The sequence below is a fragment of the Physeter macrocephalus genome, chromosome 7 (assembly GCF_002837175.3).
Source record: "Physeter macrocephalus isolate SW-GA chromosome 7, ASM283717v5, whole genome shotgun sequence".
In the NCBI taxonomy this organism is placed as follows: Eukaryota; Metazoa; Chordata; class Mammalia; order Artiodactyla; family Physeteridae; genus Physeter; species Physeter macrocephalus.
The window spans coordinates 124,639,620-124,660,673 of NC_041220.1; the positions used below are offsets into that span (position 1 = coordinate 124,639,620).

At 37.6% G+C, this 21,054-nt stretch overlaps 1 protein-coding gene and 1 pseudogene across 2 annotated transcripts in view; both read right to left on the reverse strand.

Annotated features, from left to right (window-relative positions):
- Positions 1 to 21,054, reverse strand: part of PRDM5 (PR/SET domain 5) — a 210,935-nt gene that overhangs the window by 169,988 nt on the left and 19,893 nt on the right. The window lies entirely within an intron of this gene.
- Positions 14,614 to 15,335, reverse strand: LOC112063766 (protein SET-like; annotated as a pseudogene).

The following is a 21,054-nucleotide window of genomic DNA, read 5'->3' on the forward strand; positions in this document are numbered from 1 at the left end:
GCGGGGGGGGGGGGGGGGGGGGGGGGGGGGGGGGGGGGGGGGGGGGGGGGGGGGGGGGGGGGGGGGGGGGGGCAGGGCAGGTTCTATCCCTGGTCAGGGAGCTAGGATCCCATGGCAAAAAAAAAAAAAAAAAAAGCTTCCCAACAAACAACAGCCAGGGATCAGAAGCCTTCACTGATGAATTCTACCAAACATTCAAAAAATACCAATCCTTCTCAAATTCTTCCAAAAAATTAAAGAGGAAGGAATTCTTCCAAACTTATTTTATGAGGCCAGCATTACACTGATGCCAAAACCAGACAAGGATGCCACAAGAAAAGAAAATTACAGGCCAATATCTCTGATGAATATAAATGCAAAAATCCTCAACAAAATATTAACAAACCAAGTTCAACAACACATTCAAAGGGTCATATACCATGATCAAGTGGAACTTATTCCAGGGATGCAGGGATGATTCAACATCCACAAATCAATCAATGTGATACATAACACTAACAAAATAAAGGATAAAAATCATATAATTACCTCAAAAGATGCAGAAAAAACATTTGACATAATTCAACACTCATTTATGATAAAAACTCTCAAAAATTGGGTATAAACAGAACATACCAAAACATAATACAGGTCACATATGAGAAGTCCACAGCTGACATCATACTCAAAGGAGAAAAGCTGAGAGCTTTTCCTTCAAGATCAAGAACAAGACAAGCGGGCTTCCCCGGTGGCACAGTGGTTGAGAGTCCGCCTGCCGATGCAGGGGACACGGGTTTGTGCCCCAGTCCGGGAAGATCCCACATGCCGAGAAGTGGCTAGGCCTGTGAGCCATAGCCGCTGAGCCTGCGCGTCCGGAGCCTGTGCTCCGCAACGGGAGAGGCCACAACAGTGAGAGGCCCGCGTACTGCAAAAACCAAGAAAAAAAGAAGAAAGAACAAGACAAGCAGGCCCATTCTCACCACTTTTATTCAACATAGTATTGAAAGTCCCAGCCACAGCAATTAGGCAGGAAATAAGACATCCAAATTTGAAAGGAAAAAGTAAAACTGTCACTATTTGTGGATGACAGAACTTTATATATAGAAAAGCCTAAAGACCCCACAACAAGTGTTAAAATAAATAAATTCAGTAGAGCTGTAGGGTACAAAATCAATATACATTATCTGTTATATTTTCATACATTAACAACAAACTATCAGAAAGAGAAATTAAGAAAAGAATCCCATTTACAATTGCAACGAAAAGAATAAAATACTCAAGAATAAATTTAATCAAGGAGGTAAAAGACCTGTACACTGGAAACTATAAGACATTGATGAAATAAATCAGAGACACAAATAAATGGAAAGATATTCCACACTCATGAATTGGAAGAATTAATATTGTTAAAATGTCCATACTCCCCAAAGCAATAAATAGATTCAATGCAATCCTTATCAAAATTCCAATGGCATTCCTCACAGAAACAGATAATAAAATCTGTATGGAACCACAAAAGATTCCAAATAGCCAAAGCAATCTTAAGAAGGACAAAACTGGAGGCATCATGCTCCCTGATTTTAAACTATATTACAAAGATATAGTAATCAAAACAGTATGCTATTGGCATAAAAACAAAAACATAAATCAGTGGAACAGAACAGAGTCCAGAAGTAAACCCACAGATTTGGTCAATTAATATGACAAAGGAGACAAGAATACACATGGGGAAAGGACAGCCTCTTCAATAAGTGGTGCTGGGGAAACTGAACAGCCACATGCACAAGAATGAACCTGGGCAACTACCTTACACCATACACAGAAAGTAACTCAAAATGGATTAAAGATGTGAATGTTAAGACCAGAAACCATAAAACTCCTAGAAGAAAACACAGGTGTTACCTTGACATAGGTGTTAGAGATATTTTTTGGATCTGACTCCAAAAGCAATGGCAACAAAAGCAAAAATAAACAAATGGGGGCTTCCCTGGTGGTGCAGTGGTTGAGAGTCCGCCTGCCGATGCAGGGGACACGGGTTCGTGCCCCGGTCTGGGAGGGTCCCACATGCCGCAGAGCGGCTGGGCCCGTGAGCCATGGCCGCTGAGCCTGTGCGTCCGGAGCCTGTGCTCTGCAACGGGAGAGGCCACAACAGTGAGAGGCACGCATATCGCAAAAAAATTAAATAAATAAAATAAAATAAATAAATGGAATTATATCAAACTAAAAAGCTTCTGCACAGTGAAGGAAACCAGCAACAAAATAAAAATACAACCTCTGAAAGGGAGAAGGTATTTGCAAATCATATATCTGATAAGGAGTTAATATCCAAAATATAAGGAGTTGTATGAACTCATACAACTCAGTAACAAAAATACAAACAACACAATTTAAAAATGGGCAGAGGATATGAATAAACAGGTTTCCAAAGAAGACATACACATGGCCAACAGATATGTGAAAAGATGCTCTACACCATTAATCATCAAGAAAATGCAAATCAGAACCACAATGAGATATCACCTCATAGGTGTTAGAATGGACAGCATCAAAAAGACGAGATGACAAATGCTGGCATGGATGTGGAGAAAAAGGAACCCTTGTGCAGTGTTGGTGGGAATGTAAATTGGTGCAGCCACTACGGAAAACAGTATGGAGTCTCCTCAAAAAACTGAAAAATAGAACTACCATAGATTCAGCAATTCCACTTCTGGGTATTTATCCAAAGAAAACAAAAACACTAAACCAAAATGATATATGTGCTCCTATGTTCATTGGAGCATTATTCACAATAGTCAAGACATGGAGACAACCTAAGTGTCCACTGATTCTCTCTCTCTCTCTCACATGCGTGCGCGCACGCACGCACACACACACAATGGAATACTACTCAGCCATTAAAAAGAAAAAATCTTACCATTATGACAACATGGATGGACCTTGAGGGATTAATTCTAAGTTAAATAAGTCAGAAAGACAAACACCATATGATCTCACTTACATGTGGAATCTTAAAAACAACACTCAAAGAGTCAGAGAACAGATTGATGGTTGCCAGAGGTGGGGTTGGAGGGTGGGCAAATGGTGAAGAAAGTCAAGAGGTACAAAATTCCAGTCATAAAATAAGTCAGTCATGGGGATGTAATGTACAGCATGATGACTAGAGTCAGTAATGTTGTATTGCACATTTTGTAACTTTGTATGGTGACTAAGGAAAACTAGACTTACCATGGTGATCATTTCACAGTATATACAAAGAGCAAATAATTATTTTGTACACCTGAAACTAATATTATATGTCAATTAAACTCAAAAAAGAAAGAAAGAAAATGTCAATTGGTTCCAAAGTGACTAATATATTAGGGAACAATTTGAGCATAACACATTTTGCATTCGCTTGTTCACAATTTTGTCTCCCAGAAACCCTAGGTGAATAAAGAAAGCTGCACCCAGTTGAAATGAGCCACAGAAATACACAAAACACCTCCATCTCAAATATCTACCACCTTCTTCAGTTTACCATATGTGCTATGAGACACACCCATCCACTTCAGGTGTTCCAACCTTCTATCCAATTCCAGACAACCCTCTTTCCACCACTTCATAAGAACTCACAAGGTGCAAACCTTCTGATGTACACATCCACAAGCAAACTTCAGGTCTTTTTAAAGGTAAATTGACCTATTTATCCAGTTATTTATGTATTCCTTAACTATTTAACATGTGTAAAACTATGCTACCATTTTTATTAGATTCCTATCTTTTATTTTATGTGTCACTGACAAAGTTTTTGCATATCATGCTCCTGACCCTATTTTTCTCATAAGCCTTATGGTTTTTAATTGAACAGTTTTTTATAGCACACTGATTTTTAAGAACATGCATGTCACCTTATAGCAGAACTGTATAGCCAAACAGCTGAAGAGAAACAAGGTCAAAAACATACAGACCTCACAGAGTGAAAAGAGTTGAAAACACTTAAGACTACAAAATAAATTCCAGGTCTGATATATATTCCAGGATAAGATTAATTTTTGTAAGTGTTATTTATTGGAGATACATTTGATGAAAAATTCAAGGATTCTATTTACTACAAGTCTAGAATCCCCAGGACATGAAGGAATGCATGCAAAAACTTAGAAAAATAAAAGCCGCCTTCATTCTCTATTGCTATAGTAACTAGGAAGTATCCTGCTTTATGTAACTTTAGTAAAATGCTGACAGAAACTTACAATGCCATGTGGGAGCAGTCAAGTTCAGAGGAATCCTTAAAAACAAAACAAAACAAACTCTTATAGGACATTCTCTTGCAAAACTCAAAATAGTTGTCATGAAGACCTATCCAGAAAGAAAATCATCTGAGAAATACCGCATACAATTTATTATAAACAGAAAAAAACATTTATTTTCCTGAGAAAAATAAAGAGTAGCCTGCTGAAAATGACTCCAATGTTAACTTTGAGTCAAAGTAGGTTCGTAAGAGAACATGAAGCAAGTTCAGCTTTATTTTTTAGGTCACCGAATAAACAGAAGACTCTGTTCCTGAAACACAAGTGACCTTTACAAGTAGCAAACAGTTTCTGCCTCAATCACCCATACTTCTGACCATGGTTACTTTCATGTACCACATCTTTCAAGTTGGAATTGCCAGTGAAGTCACAACATAACATTTGTTTAACCTAGCAATCATTTACGTGGCCAGCTGCTGTGATAACCACATTCTGTTTCTGGGATAACTTTCCGATTTACCAATTCAGTTGCTTTTCCACTGCTGGTACCAATTTTTCACTCCAGGCTGTTTAAAGAACAATTTCAATTAAAACGACATTAACTTTAGACCAACTTCATGTTTACTGCCCAGGAAATAATAAAATGTGGTATGCAAAAATTTCTGGCCACGTGACAAAGACGAAAGAAGAATAAAATAAGTAACCAGTTTCTGATTATTTAAAAAAAACAAAACTAACCACCTTGTTTTCAGATTGGATGTCAATTAAGTCACTCAGTTATATTTGAAATCCCTAATAAATAAATACTATGCGTCCATATGGTAACTAACAATTCCAGAGAGAATAATACAATTTTTGAGCAGCTAACTTCTGTAGACTTTCATTTCTGTGCTTTACTATAATTCCCTAAGAAACAAGCTCACTGAAGTCACCGCTTGATTAAAAAGCAATCTGCAAGAACTTTCAATAAAAAAATAAGCTGGTTAACAAAGGAGTAAAAGCAATTCGATGTAGAAAAGACAGTCTGTTCAACAAATGGTGCTGGAAAAACTGGACACCCATGCACAAAAAATAAACCAGATATAGACCTTAAAACTTGCAAAATTAACTTCTCCAAATGCATAATAGACCTAAATGTAAAATGCAAAACTATGAAACTCCTAGAAGATAACATGGAAGAAAACCTAGACGGACCTTAGATTTGGTGATGGCTTTTTCAGCTACAATACCAAAAGCACCAATCCATGAAAGGAAAGTTAGATAATTTTGACTTCATTAAAATTTAAAATTCTGCTCAGCAAAAGATACATGAGAAGAATGAAAGACAACCACAAACAGAGGGAGAAAATCTTTGCTGGTATCTAATAGATAAAAATAACTCTTAAAAGTCAACAATAAGAAAACAAAATGGGCAGGAGGGGAAACTGGAGGAAGGTGGTCAAAAGGTACAATACATATATCTTCCAGTTATAAGATAAACAAGTACTAGGGATGTAATGTACAATTAAAATCATCTACATATTTCTTCATTTTTAAAAATGTATAAAGACATTTTTATTAATTTGTATTATTAAAAGTTTTAACTTCAAAAATGAGCTAAGTTACAAAACTCTTTTCCTTTCCTTGGAGCTTCAATTACCTAATGCAGTGTGATACTGGTAAGAAAATGTAAATCATATTGAATTTTTTTTCGTCTTTATTGAGCATTTGACAAGCATTCCTCTTTCAAGAAAATCTTGGAGTTAGCAGTACAGTGATCCTTGTAAAACTCTTCCACAACTGAGCCATTGATTATTGGCAAAGATCATTCAATTCATTGTCTTCTACTACTTTTAATAGTTCCATAAACTGGCAATGATTAAAATCATTCACACATAAATGAATGAACTTAACAACTGAATCCATAACACTTTTCATAGAGTCTACTCAGAGAACTGAATGCAAATATTTTCAATATGTATCATGAAATAGAATTAAGCAATATTATAGAAAGAGAATTAGGGAAACAGTAGTCTCTCTTTTAAAATATTCCATAAATCTTGATTTTTTTACCTTCCATACCACACAAACTTTTTAAAAAAAATCTACACTAAAAGTTCATTTATTTAGGCCATGTATTGACAGTTCTTTGTCAATTTGTAAGTCCTCTGAAACAAACTATGCAGAAAGTATTAATTCTGTGGTGTCTCGTGTCACATGACTCATCTAAAGCCAAAGAAACAGACTTGCAATGTTTCAAACTTTGGCTCAATTGATCTTTATTATTAGAACAGCCACGCACTCTACAATTATTTGATCTTTCAGTTTATGTTTTTTCCTCATAATTTTCAATAACTAAAATAATTTCTCCTGTACTCTCTCCAACTTAAAAGGGTTTTTTCCTTGGAGCAAGAACCAAGATGGCCAAAATTACACTCTCAGTTACTGCTGAAATCATATGCAATTCTCTAATTGTACATTTACTTCTGATCTTTGGCAACCAATTTCATACTTCTTTGAATTGTGAAAGGAAACTTATCAAATTTACTCTGTATCTGCTGAAAATCTCTCTTCATACTGTAATCTTTATTACTTTTAATTTAACATTTTTAAAAATAGATTTTGTTTTACTCAGCTGCAGAAAACACAATTGCCATTATTGTGAAATCTGTGGCATATGTTCTTCCATTCTCATTTTATCCTTTATTGTTCTGGTTGTGGTGCTAGCTTCTGCAATCCACTCAATTCTGCATCAGTTGTTTACTTTATATACTATTTTTCCGTACTTCATTTTTATATTAGAAAGCTCATATAATGACATAGTAATTAAAATAACCATGTTATAATATATAAAAATATACATAAAAACACTATATATAAAGACACATATAATACTTCTATATAATTACTAATTATAAAGGTATCATTGCAACTCATTCTGTCTGAGTAAAATATTCAAATACACATTACAATGTGACACAGGTGTACAGAAAAAATCATTTGATTTATCTTCAGAAAAATCATTTGAATCACTCCACTGACATGTACTAAGTCAATGGCATGTTTCTATAAAATACTGAAAACAATGCACATGGCTGACACTCACCTATAATACAACAATATCTCACATGATGTAATGGAAAAGTAAAATGTTATCCTACCAAAGAATAAAACCATATTTAACAGAAAAATATTTTACACTGCTTTAGTTTTTTTAATTAAATTTTAATAAATAAAATTAAATAAAAATTAAAATTCAGTTTCCTCAGTCATACTAGCCAGATTTCAGGTGCTCATAGCCACATGTAGGTAGCTGCTATAATACTAGACAGTGGAGGTCTGTACACTTAAGGTTAAATAAGGTTATTTTAAAGTGCTCTTTTAAACTCAGAAAGAGTCATGTACCACAATGTTCATTGCAGCTCTATTTACAATAGCCAGGACATGGAAGCAACCTAAGCGTCCATCGACAGATGAATGGATAAAGATGTGGCACATATATACAATGGAATATTACTCAGCCATAAAAAGAAATGAAGTTGAGTTATTTGTAGTGAGGCGGATGGACCTAGAGTCTGTCATACGGAGTGAAGTAAGTCATAAACAGAAAAACGAATACCATATGCTAATGCATATATATGGAATCTAAAAAAAAAAAATGGTTCTGAAAAACCTAGGGGCAGGACAGGAATAAAGACGCAGATGTAGAGAACAGACTTGAGGACACAGGGAGGGGGAAGGGGAAGCTGGGACGAAGTGAGAGAGTGGCGTGGACATATATACACTACCAAATGTAAAATGGATAGCTAGTGGGAAGTAGCCGCATAGCACAGGGAGATCAGCTCGGTGCTTTGTGACCACCTAGAGGGGTGGGATACGGATGGTGGGAGGGAGATGCAAGAGGGAGGAGATATGGGGATATATGTATATGTATAGCTGATTCACTTTGTTATAAAGCAGAAACTAACACACCATTGTAAAGCAATTATACTCCAATAAAGATGTTAAAAAAATTTTTTTAATTAAAAAAAGTGCTCTTTTAAAAGAGATATGAAAGATTTGACTGCAAGTAAGTTACTTAGATTTTCCCCCCCTTGGCCCTCATTTTTTTAAGTTCTCAATGTAAAGAAAATAGAATTATTAATTATTATAGGGCTAGATGTAATAAAGACCAGTTACTGTAATCCTCCTAGCACTGTACTTTAAGTTAATTTTTTCTTATTTTGCTAAATGTCTTCTTTTTCTGTTATATAATTAGAAATCTAAAAATATAGGAAAACTGATTACCACTAACTTCATGAAACTCTTATTTTTTTATGCAATAAACACCAAAACTTATACCAATCCCCACTAAAATTTCCTGCACTGCTAGAGGTTTTACTTCCAAAAATGCATACAATCATTGCTCAGAGATCTCTCTAGGTATCTGAAATCTTTTCTCTGAAACTAGTCCTAAAGCATTAACTGAACTTTCAGTGTAAGAACTTAACACCTTCAGAAAACTATTTAGAGAAACATGGCACTTTAAAATTTAATTTTACACAAGATATTGATGGGTACATAAAATATTCAAAACAAATAACCAATGCAGTCATTTTCATGGGGGACACTGCCTCTCAGTATACACCCTGCCCATCCTCCTTCCTCAAAGAAGACTAAACTTGTTCTGATGTCCACCCTCCCCTATGAAGTCTAAGGAAAAGCTCACCTACCCCAGCACCAGGTTATGCCTGACTGGGTAAGAAAAATGCCATTCCCTTTGCCAGTTCAGGAATCAGATGTGGCATCTTAGGGAAGAGGTGTTACAAGAAGATGGTTCTTGAAAAGGTGTCCTCGCTCTTTACGGACACTACCTTGTCTGAAACTTGCCTGGTACCTTCCACCAGCTTGAGGATTAAGCTACTACCAAGGACTTCCCTGGTGGCGCAGTGGTTAAGAATCTGCCTGCCAATGCAGGGGACACGGGTTCCAGCCCTGGTCTGGGAAGATCCCACGTGCCACAGAGCAACTAAGCCCATGTGCCGCAACTACTGAGCCTGTGCCCTAGAGCCTACGAGCCACAACTACTAAAGCCCACACACCTAGAGCCTATGCTCCGCAACAAGAGAAGGCATCGCAATGAGAAAGCCCGCGCAAAGCAACAAAGAGTAGCCCCCGCTAGCCACAACTACAGAAAGCCCACGTGAAGCAACAAAGACCAAATGCAGCAAATAATTTAAAATAAATAAATAATATTTTTAAATATATATATATATATATATATATATATATATATATATATATATATATATATATATAAGCCACTACCAAGGTCGGCAAAGTGGAGAGGTAGAAAGAACTTGGGTGACACCATTAAGCTAACTAACCAACCATCCCTGAAGCCTGCTAGACTACTGAATTTCCTCTTATTTAACATATTGTCCTTTTTATTTAAATGAATTGGAGCTGCTGCTGTTTGTAGTCAAATGCATCTATTCCATAAAATTTCTATTATGGGGCTGTTAAGTTGTGATCAGAATCACAAGGATGATGAAAGTACTCCAACAATACAAATATTGTTTGTTTGTTTGTTTCTTTTTAACCAAACTACTCAGCCTGGATTCCCAACGTTCTTCTAATCACACCTCAGGTTTGGCTGAATGGCCAGAAGTTGGCTGACATACTCAGGAGGAGCCATCTTGTGATAAGCAGACAAACTGCCACCACAAAACAAATGCAGAACTTCTGGAAGACATGTAACATTGAATCACTCTGATTTATCCCAAACTAGAGGACTAGTGTCAGGAAGAATGTACCAAGACATCTGCTCTAGGATTCCCAGCATTCTACAAGGCTTCTTAGGTGGTATTTTTCCACTAACGTCTACACTAAGTGGTTCCATTTGGAATCTAAAACAAAATGTTATCATCCACAAAAGAAAAACATTTGGTAAAGAAACTTTCTTGTTCCAAACACCTAAAAGGACTTCCATAAACAATAAAGAAAAATAACAGATTTTAAACAATTGAAAACATTTCTTTCAAAAACTAAAACACATTGGAAACCTGGTGCTGAATCAAATTCCCAAACAGCAGAACAGCTGTAATCACAAAATAACTGCAAAGAAAGAGAAAAACGTCTAAATAAAGTGTCCAGTTTAATATCCAACCAATCGGCTTCTTTAAAAGCTGTATTTCAGTCAAATCACCATATTCATGACAAAAGAAAAAAAAATGTCTACAAAGTAGGCAAACCCAAGGTAGTAAAATGCCAAGGGATCAACAGTGGTTTTTTTAACCCTTAAATTACATATTTTCTAAGAAGGCCAATGGTGAAAATAACTTATACACTTATTCAATATGTTCACTGAATGTGAATGATGAAATACTGACTACAAAACGAATCAAACTTCTAGCTAACTATATTTATGTTCCAGATACTCTGCTAAGACCTGACGAGTAAAGATTAATAAGACAATGCACTGTCTTTGAAAGTTTACAATGTAGTAGACGACACCATCCTCCAGCCCCTTCACTCTAACTCTCCAACTGTCCTACCTCAGAAATGCTGTCCTGTCTCAGAAATGTCACCAACTTCCACCCATATGGCACAAGCCAAACATTTAAAAGGCATTCTGGACTCTTCTCTTGCAACACACAATTCATCAGAGTAAGCCCTATCGGTGTTAGTTACCCCCAATCTCCAATGACATACAACCAGAAGCCGAGCGCTTCTCACCAAATCCGCTGCTAAGGCCCAAGTCCAGGTCACCATCAGATCACTCCTCCACTATAGCAACAGACTCCTGCCTGGTGTGTCTGCTCCCTCAAGCCTGTTCTCCACACAGCAGACACACTGCTCTTCTCAAAGCATGAACAGAATCACATCATTCTCCTAACTAAATCTTTTCTGTGACTTCCTACTGCTGCTGTAATAAACCTCATAATCTGACCTATAACTACCTCTCTAATGCCATGCCCTACCACTGGCCCATCATCCACTAACCACTAGCTTCCCTGGCTTTGTTTTTGTCCTTTGAAATTCGTTGCCACCTCTGCTACTCCCTGGGCTCTTATCCAGATCTTCTTCATGTGGCTGCACCCTCGTTGTGTAGGTCTTGGTACAACCTGACAGCCCAGCTAGATCGCTAAAGTAGAAACTCATGGCCAAGGCATTTTATCCCACTGTTCTGTTCCATTTTTTTAGGTAAGCTTTTTGTGGAAGTATAATACAATTACAACAACAACAACAAAAAGAGAAACTGTAAGTGCACAGCTCAATGAATTCTCACAAAGTAAACACACCAAACTCACAAACTAGCACACAGATCAAGAAACAGCACCCCAGGAGTCTGCCCAGGTCCCTACTTCCAGTCACTATCCTCCCAACAAGGTAACCACAACCCTGATTTATAAATTACCTTTACCTGGTTTTGAACTTTATATAAACACAATCATACAATATGAATTCATTTGTCTCCAGCTTCTTCCACTCAGTGTTATGTTTCTGAGATTCACCCATGTTGCTAAGCATAGTTGTAATACGTTCACTATCATAAAGCTTTATAATCTTCCATTTCATGAATATGCATTTGTACAGTTTGAGACAACTTCTCATGGTGTTGCTATGAAAGTTCTTGTACAAATCTTTTAGTAAATATATGAACGCATTTCTACTAGGAATATGTCTAATGGAATTGCTGTTATAGCATCATATGCATATACTCAGCTCCAGTTTTCCAAAGTGCCTGTACTGATTTAAAAACCCAGCATTCGCATATGAGAGTTTCAGATAATTCTTGTAAATATTTGACATTATCTGTCTTTTCAATTTTAGTCATTCTGGTGACTATATCATGGCACTTCACTGTGCTTTTGGTTTGCATTTCCAAGATGACTCATGAAGATGACCATCTTTTCACATTAACTGGCCATTTAGATATCTTCTTGTGTGAAGTGCCCGTTCAAGTGTTTGGCCCATTTTTTTTTTAATCGATTTGTAGTTTTTAATATATTCTGGATACAAATCCTTTTTGAGACAAATACATTACCAATATCTTCTCCCCCTCAGTTATCTGCTTTTTCATTCCCTTTATGGTATTTACTGTTCTCCAATTTATCATTTTGCCCTTCACAGTGTTTATTATTTTATTTAAGAAACCTCCACCTAACCTAAGATTATGGTATTCAACATTTTCCTCTAAAGGTTTACTGTTTTTGCCTGACATATTTACATTTATAATTGTATTAAACTGACCTTTTTATACATGATGTGAGTTAGGGATAAAGTACTTTTTTCCATAAGAAAATTATTTTGACTTGACACTATTATTGAAAATGCCATCCTCTTCCCAACATGTTGTTAATGACATTTTTGTCCAAAGTAATGTCTTTTTGTCTATCCTTGCGCCAGTATAACAGTATTAAATTATAATTCCTTTATAATATGCCTTGATGTTTGATAAGTCCTCCAGTTCTGTTCTTTCACTTTAAGGCTGCCTTGGTAATTCACGACCCCTCGGATTTTCACATATATTTTAGAATCAGTTTCTACCAAAAGATAAAAATAAAAACTTGCTAGAATTTTTAATGAGATTGCACCTTTTGAAATCAATTGACTTGTGCTTTATGACTCAGCACATGGTTAATTTTGGTAAGTGTTCCATGTGCATTATTTGATCAACTATCATTGGGTACAGTGTTCTATATTTGTCAATTAGACAATGTATGTTAATTATATTGATCAGATTATCTTTCTATCCTTTCCAGTTTTATCTTCCTGCTTACTCTTATCAGCAGTTGAGAAAGATGTGCTAAGTCTTCCATCTGGATTGCTTTCACATTTGGAACATGTACATCGTCTAATGTATGGACCATCTTTATTTTTAGTAATGCCTTTTCCTTAAAGTCCACTTTGTCAAATACTAGTAAGGTTACACCTGATTTCTTTCCATTTGTACTGGCACAATATATCTTTTTCCATCTGCTATTTTCAGGCTTTCTTTGTCTTTATATTTTAAAATTTCCTGTTAAGGGACATTTCTTGGTTCGGGGATCCAATCCATTAATAACAGTGTTTTAATGGAAGCACTTAACCCATTTAAATTTTATATAAATATTAATCCAGTTGGATTTATAGATACAATTTTGGTATTTACTTTCTATATGACCCAGTTCTTTTTTCCTCACTTCTCGCCTGTTTTTTTTCATTAATAAAATTATCTTATAAATTATCTCATTTTCCTTTTCTTAACTTGTTACAACAATCTTCTACTATTATTTTAGATAATTTAGTTAGATAAATTTACCTGATAATGCTAGAACCTCGAAACGCTTTAATTCCATTTGCTTCCCTCCTGCCTTTCAAATTGTTCTACCATTATATAAATTGTGTATGTTCTTAAACTCACGAATCATTACTATAATTGTTTAGTACCATCAATATTTATGTTTACTCACCCATATATTTACCCTTTGTTGATCTTCGCCCTGTTCTGAATTTCTGAGTTTCCATGAGGATTCATTTTTCTTCTCCCGGAAGAGCTACCTTTACTTTAGTATTTCTTTTGGTGCAGGTCTGCTGGGTTTTGCTTGTCTGAAAGCATCTTTAATTTTTTTTAACAGTACAACTTATTAAACAAATTTGTAAGGTCTGAAATTTATGTTGTCAAAATACACACTTTAATGCCATTATCTTTCCAAATTTGTTTCTGCCCCATTCTCTCTCTCCTCTCCTACCAACTCTCAAATGCCCTAACATCTCAAACCCCTCCTTTCCTCCCTCAATATAATTCCATTTTATCAGATGTTTTTTAACAAAGTGCATGTACATGGTGATGTTAAATGCCCATATTACAAAGAGTCACAATGTAACCTCTGAGCACTTTAAAGAAGTAAAAATCAAGAATTTTAAGCACAAGGAAGATGAACACCCTCCAGCTTCTGGTAGAACAAAGGGAGAAAATTTTCTTCTTCCCCATAGTGCATGGTGATGTGTTAACTCCACATCACTACTTTCACATTTTTTGAGACAAGAAGGGATAAAAAGGAACTTGAATCAGAAATGTGCAGAGGGACTTCCCTGGAGGTCCAGTGGTTAAGACTTCACCTTCCAATGCAGGGGGTATGGGTTCAACCAGGGATCTGGGAGCTAAGATCCCACATGCCTCGTGGCCAAAAACCGGAACATAAAACAGAAGCAATATTGTAACAAATTCAATAAAGACTTTAAAAATGGTCCACATTTAAAAAAAAAATCTTAAAAAAAAAAAGAAATGTGTAGAGATTTTTCCCCATTGTATTTTGCTCAAGATAGTCTCCCGCAAAATAAGTGGGCAATCTCTTTATTATATGAGACAAAAAAATGAAGAAACCTCATTAGGACAAGAGAACTAAGCATAAGAGGGAAAAAACTGGAGATGGCAACTTGCTCAAGAGAATATAAAATATTTTTAAATAAAAGGAACGTTGGAGTCTATTAGTATTCTTTTAGTCATTTTCCTCTTCAACCTTTCTTTTTCTTCCACATCATCACTATCTTCATCTTCTCTTTCACCTTCATCCTCTTCATCATCAACATGTAGCAAGTCTCCTTCATCATTATGAACATCAGCTGCTTCTCCTTCTCCTTCTTTATCATCAATAGGTTCAATAGATATGGCCAAATATCATCTTTGATGAACTCTCTTAATTTGCATGCACCTGCATCCATATCATCAGTGAACAAGGTGAAGAATGTCTGAGATTTTTTTCATGCTACCTCTTCAAGACAGCTTTATTTTGTGTCTGACATAAACATTTCATCAGATCCTTCCCAGATTCCCATTTGATTTCAGTCAACATTGAAGATGGGTCGCCACTCTTATTGAGATAAAATGAGTTGCAAAGAAGCTTATTTTAAAGCAAGGATTTTTAGCAAAATTAAAACATGTTCTGTAATATGATTTAATATTTTCAAATTCTGCCACTTCAGTTGAGAAAATAATTCAGCATCTCTTCATTCTCATCCCCAAGCCAGGGAGTCATCTGCACATGGTCAGCAAACATTGCCCCTAAATTTGGGATTTGGGAGATCAATTATGATCTCCCTTGAAAAGTTTGCAGAGTTTGTTAACACTTTTGTTATATTTGAAAATTTCCTCACTGGTTGTTTGTAAAGTCTGTCAATTTCAATTTATACAATATCTGTGTATCTAAATGCTTCCTATTGTTCTTTCCCTCCCTTCAGAGAATCCAGAGTAGCAAATTTTTCCTCTGGCTGGGATCTGGACATAGTCTTCGTTTCCAAATTTGAAGAGTGAGTGAAGACACGGTTGACGCTAATGCTGTGAAACAAATCCAAAGCACAGTCACACAGGGAGATGATCACATTTGAAGAGGACCAGAGAACTATACCTTCATTTTAAAATATTTTTGCTGGGTATAGAATTCTAGATTGGCAACTATTTTCTATTACCTTAAAGATATATTTCAGCTGTTGACTATCTTTACTACTTTTTTTTTTTACCTTTTCTGTTGAAAGGCAGCTATCAGTCTTATTGTTTCATTTTTGAAGTTATTGTCTCTTTTTTTTCTGCCTGCTTTAAAGATTGTCTTGGTTTTCCATAGCTGTACTAAGATATACCTGAGTGTGGCTTTCTTTACAGGAGTGCTGCTTGAGGCTCACAGAGCTTCTTCAATTCATCAGGTAATGTTTTTTAACAGTTCTGGAAAATTCTCAGCCATTACTGCATCGAATTTGCTTCTTCCCCATTTTCTCCCTCTTCTCCTTCAAATGCTAAATGATCCTAACATTACAGATACATTAGATGTATTCACTGTCTCACATATTTATTTTTAGTCTCTGTGCTTCATTTTCAATATTTTCTATTGACTTCTTTTCCTCTTCACTAATCCTGTCTTTTGCTGTGTCATGTCTAATATCTAATTCAAACACTGAGCTCTCAATTTCAGTTCATATATTTTTCTTGTCTAGAATCTCCATTTGGCATTTATACCTCCCAATTTTTTAATAATATTCTCCATCTTTTCATCTGTCTGTTTCATTTTTTTTCTTCCATTTGCTAGAACCTATCAATCATGTTCATTTTAGAGTCCTCATCAGCTAACTCCAATCAATATCTGAATCCTATGTCAGTTTCCGTTGTCCAGCTTTTCTCATGGTTTTAGTCACATGGTCCTATCTCTTAGCATCTAGTCATTTTCTATTAAATGCTGGACACTGTGTAGTAAAAGAACTTTAGAGGACCCAGATATTATATTTCTCCAGAGTAGGCTCACCCCAACCTCTGCCAGGCAGAGTGGAATCTGTTCACTGTAAGCTAATCAAGCAGTGAGCTGACTCAAAGCTGGCTGCAGCTGTGGCAGGCTTCGGCGGGCCTCAGTCGATCTTATTCCTACAGCACCACCCTACAGTGCTTCCAAATGAAAAGTATGATGTGCACTGAGAGGCCCTCCACAGCAACATGAGCCTGTAGAACACTCTGCCTTTTAGAAGTATGTGGTTTAACTTTACAGCAGCCTGTCATGCAGCTTCATAATTCCGCAAATGTCTCGAGTAGGAGACAGCAATGTTTTTGAGTTCCTTTGGGTCTCCAATATTGTCACTCCAACTTCTCAAGACTGCCAAAAGCTCCACCTGTTTCTCTGTGCTCAAACACTAACCTCTACTTGGGCTGAGGTCAAATTTTCAGCCTCTTGCCCATATCCAGAATCAGCAAAGCTCTGACCACTTCCTCAAGAAAAAAAAAAGGCTATAGATTATTGATTCATCTGTTCAAAGTTTTCTCCTCTCTGGAACCACAGTACTCTAGTACTCTGCTTTAACAGCTCTTTGATGGCCTTACACAAATCACTTTTATGTTTCATATGTCTTTTCTGGCTGCTCTCAGCAGTAATATCAATGTGTTCAAGTTCTTATCTGAGATAAGTTTTCTTGCCCTGTTTTATTTTCTTTATACCCATATCACTATCTTTCTTTATATTACTCATTAAAGGTGTTTTATGTCTATCTTTCCCTGCTGAAACATAAACTCCAAGACAGCAAAAGCTTTACTGGATCCTCAGGGCGAAATCAGACTAAAAAGATTGTCTGACCCTGGTATCCTTCCTCTTTCTATCATGTTTCACTTACCCTGCCTATTTCTGTTTTGTAAAGAATTCCAAAGAGCCCCATCATTTCTCAGTATGAGAAAAGAGAAAGGCTAATTCTACATATATATATTCTCAGCAAAGAACTATTACTCCCCCTTTCCATGTGTCCTCACTTTTTCCTCCATGAGAGAGAGAAATTAGAGTAAAAATACTTTGGGTTTCTCTCCTTCACGGTTCCTTCTCTTTATCTAATTGTTAAGACCCTGACAGTCACTCCTTTCCATGCCCAGCCCCTGCTGTGCATTAAGCAGACCCGCCATCAGACTCAGGGTGTGCCTTCCACAGCAGACTGCAGACCTGTCTCTCTCTCCCATGCTCTCTTGAGATGCTGCAAACTGAACCTGTGAGTCAGGCCACAATTCTCCGTACGATGGCTGATGGACAAATATATTCAGAACTCCTCTGCAGGCCCAACTCTTGCCACAAAGACCAAGATTTAAGAAGCAGAGTATCAAGCACCCACTCTGTACACTTCTGGTACAAAGGGAAAGATTCAAGGAGCGGAGTATAGGCAGTGATCCAGATGGTGGTGTAGTAGGACGTGAAGCTCAGCTTCTCCCACAAATACATCAAAGATACGTCTACATGTGGAACAATTCCCACAGAATATCTAACTCAACACACGCAGAAGACCTCAGACTGCTGAAAGGGCAAGAAAATCTCCATGTAATTGGGTAGGAAAAAAAAAAAAAAAAAAAAAGAAAGCAAGCAAGAAAGGAATCAGGACAGGACCTGCACCCTTGGGAGGGAGCTGTGAAAGAGGAAGGTTCCTTCACCTTGGGAAGCCCCCTCACTGGCAGGGAGATCGGCCGGGACAGAAGGGGAGCATCAGACCCTCGGAGGAGAACTTCAGCAGCCGGTCTGCAGCAGCCAGAGCAGAGGGAGAACTGCACAGACGGTCAGTGCCGCAGTCCTGCACCCCCCAGCCTAGCACGTGCTGGCTGGGGCTGGGTGCTGAAACTCGGGCTTCGGAGATCAGAACTGGGGAGAGGACAGGGGATGGCTGTGTGGAAACAGCCGCGGGGGCGGGGAATCCAGTGTGACTGCAACGAAGGGTGTATGCGGAGGAAGCCTGGGTCACCTTATCAGCCAGTCGCCGTGGTTTGGAGGGTGCAGGAGGGGAGAGGATGAACCCGGATTGCAGCCTTTCTCCCCGTACGCGTGCTTGCGGCGGGCAGGACACTGCCGACCCGGGCTCCGGGGGCAGTCGTGAGCCACCACTGCTGCCCGCCCAGATGCCAGCAGTGGTTACGAGCCCCCCGCCACCGCCCTTGCAGACTCCAGGAGTGTCCGGGAGCCGCCTCGGCTCCCATCGTGTGCTCCAGGGGCACGCCCGAGCCTCCACCACCACCCCCCACCCACCTCCCCCAACCCCGGACTGAAAACCAGCCACGCATCTGCACTCCCCCATCAAGGGGGGTATCAACCAGCACACACTGAGGAAAGAGGCAACAGGCATCCACGCTAAGAACAGCCCTTGGGCCAAATATATTAACCCACACAAGCTACAGGGGGATGCCCAGACATATAAATAGCCCTCCAGGACCACAGGAGGTAACTGTTTCTCCTAAACTCACAGAGTAAGAGAAACATATAAGTAAAATGAAAAAAACAGAGGAACCACTCCCAGTTAAAAGACCAAGATAATTCCCCTGAAGGAACAAACAATGAAACAGGCCTCTTCAGTCTAACAGACACCGATTTCCAAAAGGACATAATGAAAATACTGAAGGAATTAAGAAAGGCCATTGACGGAAATGCAGAGTACTGGAAAAAGGAACTATAAACTATAAAGAGGAGCCAAGAAAAATTAGAAGAGTCACTTGCAGAGACAGAAACTGAGCTAAAGGCAATGAATAGCAGAATGAATAATGCCGAAGAATGAATAAGTGACCTGGAAGATAGAATAACAGAAATCACCCAATCAGGACAGCAGAAAGAAAGCCAAATTTAAAGAAAAAAAAAAAAAGAAAGCAATATAAGAGACTTATGGGATAATATAACGTATGCCAATCTATGCAAAATAGAGATCCAGAAGGGGAAAAAAGAGAAAAGGGCATCAAAAATGTATTTGAAGAAATTATGGCTGAAAACTTCCCAAACCTGAAGAAGGAAACAGATATCCAGGTACAGGAAGCATAGAGGGTCCCAAACAAGGCAAACCCAAACAGACCTACACCAAGACATGTTATAATAAAAATGGCGAAGGTTAAAGATAAAGAGAGGACTCTAAAGGCAGCAAGAGAAAAACAAAGAGTTAATTACAAAGGAACCCCCAGAGGCTATTAGCTGATTTCTCTACAGAAATGCTGCAGGCCAGAATGGACTGGCAAGATACAGTCAAAGTCCTGAAAGGGAAAAATCTGCAACCTAGGATACTCTACCCAGTAAGATCATCATTTAGAATAGAAGGAGATATAAAGAATTTCTCAGACAAGCAAAAACCAAAAGAATACAGCAGGACTTCCCTGGTGGCACAGTGGTTAAGACTCCGCGCTCCCAATGCAGGGGGCCCGGGTTTGATCCCTGGTCAGGGAACTAGATCCCACCTGCCGCAATGAAGATCCCGTGTGCCGCAACTCAAGATCCTGCATGCCACAACAAAGATCACACATGAGGCAGTGAAGATCCCACGTGCCGCAACTAAGACCCGGCGCAGCCAAATAATAAATATATTTTTAAAAATAAAAAAAAAAATAAAGGAAAGAATACAGCGATACTAAACCTATCCTAAAGGAAATAGTGAAAGGTCTTCTCTAAACAGAGAAGAAAAACCTATAGGAAAGAGAAAATCACAATTGGAAAATAAATCACTTAAATAAGCTAGTACACAGATTAAAAAAAGAAATTAAAAAATTTCTGTGAAAGTGATGACAACCACAGTGAACAGCAAAAGGACGAAAGTGAATATGTAAAAAAGGACATCGGGGCTTCCCTGGTGGCGCAGCGCTTGAGAGCCCGCCTGCCGATGCAGGGGACACAGGTTCGTGCCCCGGTCCGGGAAGAAAAAAAAAAAAAAGGACATCAAAATCATAAAATGTGGGGGAGGAGAGTGAGAAAATGTAGACTTTTTTCTTTTTTTCCCTAGAATATATTTGAGCCTATATGACCACCAGTCTAAGGCAAGTAGAGATAGGAAGGGGTTAAACATACTTGAAAAACAGGGTAACCACAAATCAAAAACATAAAATAGATTCACAAAAACCAAAAAGAAGAGAACATAAGTATAATACAAAAGAAAATCATCAAACCACAAAAGGAAAAACAAAAAGAAAAAGGGACAAAGAAGAAATATAAAATCAACAGGAAAACAAGGTTTAAAATGGCAATAAATAACTATCTATCAATAATTACTTTAAATGTCAATGGACTAAATGCTCCAATCAAAAGACACAGAGTGGCAGACTCTGTGTCTTTTGATTGGATAAAAAAAACAAGATAAAATACAAGAGATATTTGATAGATAGATATACAAAAGTGGATAAAAAAACAAGAGCTTACACAATATGCTGCCTACAAGAGACCCACTTTAGGGCAAAGGACACACACAGATTGAAAGTGAGGGGAGGGAAAAAGATATTTCATGCTACCGGAAATAACAAGAAAGCAGGGGTAGCAATACTCCTATCAGACAAAATAGCCTTTAAAACAAAGGCCATAAAGAAAGGAAGGACACTATATAATGATAAAAGGATCAATAAAAGGATTTTACACTCAGCACCCAAATACATAAAACAAAC